This window comes from Epargyreus clarus, unplaced genomic scaffold, assembly GCF_041222505.1.
Source record: "Epargyreus clarus isolate Ecla_fem2 unplaced genomic scaffold, WU_Ecla_fem_2.2 ptg000016l, whole genome shotgun sequence".
Taxonomy (NCBI): domain Eukaryota; kingdom Metazoa; phylum Arthropoda; class Insecta; order Lepidoptera; family Hesperiidae; genus Epargyreus; species Epargyreus clarus.
The window spans coordinates 5,017,501-5,020,000 of record NW_027332224.1 but is presented as its reverse complement, the minus strand read 5'-3'; the positions used below and the strand labels follow the sequence as shown (position 1 = coordinate 5,020,000).

At 50.4% G+C, this 2,500-nt stretch overlaps 2 non-coding genes across 2 annotated transcripts in view; both read left to right on the top strand.

The window, feature by feature from the left end:
• LOC140748824 (small subunit ribosomal RNA) overlaps window positions 1-1,887 on the top strand; it is a 1,903-nt gene extending 16 nt beyond the window's left edge. The window contains exon 1 of the ribosomal RNA XR_012102990.1: window positions 1-1,887. This exon is cut by the window's left edge and continues 16 nt beyond it. This is a non-coding gene — a ribosomal RNA (small subunit ribosomal RNA).
• Window positions 1,888-2,346: 459 nt separating this feature from the next.
• LOC140748835 (5.8S ribosomal RNA) overlaps window positions 2,347-2,500 on the top strand; it is a 157-nt gene continuing 3 nt past the window's right edge. Inside the window, exon 1 of the ribosomal RNA XR_012102997.1 lies at window positions 2,347-2,500. This exon is cut by the window's right edge and continues 3 nt beyond it. This is a non-coding gene — a ribosomal RNA (5.8S ribosomal RNA).

Below are 2,500 nucleotides of genomic sequence, written 5' to 3'. Positions count from 1 at the left end.
CCAGTAGTTATATGCTTGTCTCAAAGATTAAGCCATGCATGTCTCAGTGCAAGCCGTATTAAGGCGATACCGCGAATGGCTCAATATATCAGTTTTGGTTCCTTAGATCTTACTCAGTTACTTGGATAACTGTGGTAATTCTAGAGCTAATACATGCAATCAGAACTCTGACCAGTGATGGGATGAGTGCTTTTATTAGATCAAAACCAATCGACGGAGGGCCTCGCGTCCGAAGTCGTTAATTTTGATGAATCTGGATAACTTTTGCCGATCGCATGGTCCAGTACCGGCGACGCATCTTTCAAATGTCTGCCTTATCAACTTTCGATGGTAGTTTCTGCGACTACCATGGTTGTCACGGGTAACGGGGAATCAGGGTTCGATTCCGGAGAGGGAGCCTGAGAAACGGCTACCACATCCAAGGAAGGCAGCAGGCGCGCAAATTACCCACTCCCGGCACGGGGAGGTAGTGACGAAAAATAACGATACGGGACTCTTACGAGGCCTCGTAATCGGAATGAGTACACTTTAAATATTTTAACGAGGAACAATTGGAGGGCAAGTCTGGTGCCAGCAGCCGCGGTAATTCCAGCTCCAATAGCGTATACTAAAATTGTTGCGGTTAAAAAGCTCGTAGTTGCATTTGTGCGCCGCGCTGTCGGTGCACCGCATCCGCGGTGATACTGACACGTTTGCGGAGCATATCGTCGGTGAGCCGGCGGTAAAACGCCGGTTCAATATCAAAATCCTATCGCGGTGCTCTTCAGTGAGTGTCGAGATGGGCCGACAATTTTACTTTGAACAAATTAGAGTGCTCAAAGCGGGCTCAAAATGCTGCTTGAATATTTCGTGCATGGAATAATAGAATATGATCTCGGTTCTATTTTGTTGGTTTTCAGAACTCCGAGGTAATGATTAATAGGGATAACTGGGGGCATTCGTATTGCGACGTTAGAGGTGAAATTCTTGGATCGTCGCAAGACGAACATCAGCGAAAGCATTTGCCAAAGGTGTTTTCATCAATCAAGAACGAAAGTTAGAGGTTCGAAGGCGATTAGATACCGCCCTAGTTCTAACCGTAAATATGTCATCTAGCGATCCGCCGACGTTACTACAATGGCTCGGCGGGCAGCTTCCGGGAAACCAAAGATTTTGGACTCCGGGGGGAGTATGGTTGCAAAGCTGAAACTTAAAGGAATTGACGGAAGGGCACCACCAGGAGTGGAGCCTGCGGCTTAATTTGACTCAACACGGGAAATCTCACCAGGCCCGGACACCGGAAGGATTGACAGATTAACAGCTCTTTCTTGATTCGGTGGGTGGTGGTGCATGGCCGTTCTTAGTTGGTGGAGCGATTTGTCTGGTTAATTCCGGTAACGAACGAGACTCTAGCCTGCTAAATAGGCGTCGCCATTTAGGTGTGCTCGACTTCGGTCGTGCAACTCACTGGCGACGTATTAAAATTCTTCTTAGAGGGACCGGCGGCTTCGAGCCACACGAGATTGAGCAATAACAGGTCTGTGATGCCCTTAGATGTCCTGGGCCGCACGCGCGCTACACTGAAGGAATCAGCATGTTCTCCCAGGCCTAGAGGCCCGGGCAACCCGTTGAAACTCCTTCGTGCTGGGGATTGGGGTTTGCAATTATCCCCCATAAACGAGGAATTCCTAGTAAGCGCGAGTCATAAGCTCGCGTTGATTACGTCCCTGCCCTTTGTACACACCGCCCGTCGCTACTACCGATTGAATGATTTAGTGAGGTCTTCGGACCGACACGCGGTGGCTTCGCGGCCGTCGGCGTTGCTGGGAAGTTGACCAAACTTGATCATTTAGAGGAAGTAAAAGTCGTAACAAGGTTTCCGTAGGGGAACCTGCGGAAGGATCATTAACGTGTGTCACGACGCGTTCGCGCTCGTAATACGCAGACATTAATCCACACCATACCCATCCGTCCGTCCGTCCGTCCATATTATGGACGGATGGATGGATGGATCCGCCGTGCTCACCGATGTCGGCGATGGCGTATCGTACAGTCGTAGCGCTCGGGCGATTGTGTCCTCCGTTGCGACAAGGTCGTACGTCGTCGCTGGCGTCGCGCGCTCCCGCCGTCTCGGACGCAGAAAGGTAAAAATCCGCGCCCCGAGTCCGTGACAACGTGGAGTGCGCAGCGTGAGCGCGCGCGTGTACCGATAGCGGTTTTTTGGAGTAGCGCTAAGGCGTTAGCTCGCCGCGCGCGTTCTGAAAAGGTAACCACTTTAATGCACATTCATTCGAACGTGCATGTGACAAACGTTGAACGCACAAAAATGGTATTGCATTATCTTTAATTAGATATATGCGAAACAATTACCCTGGACGGTGGATCACTTGGCTCGCGGGTCGATGAAGAACGCAGTTAACTGCGCGTCATAGTGTGAACTGCAGGACACATTTGAACATCGACATTTCGAACGCACATTGCGGTCCGTGGAGAAACATCCAGGACCACTCCTGTCTGAGGG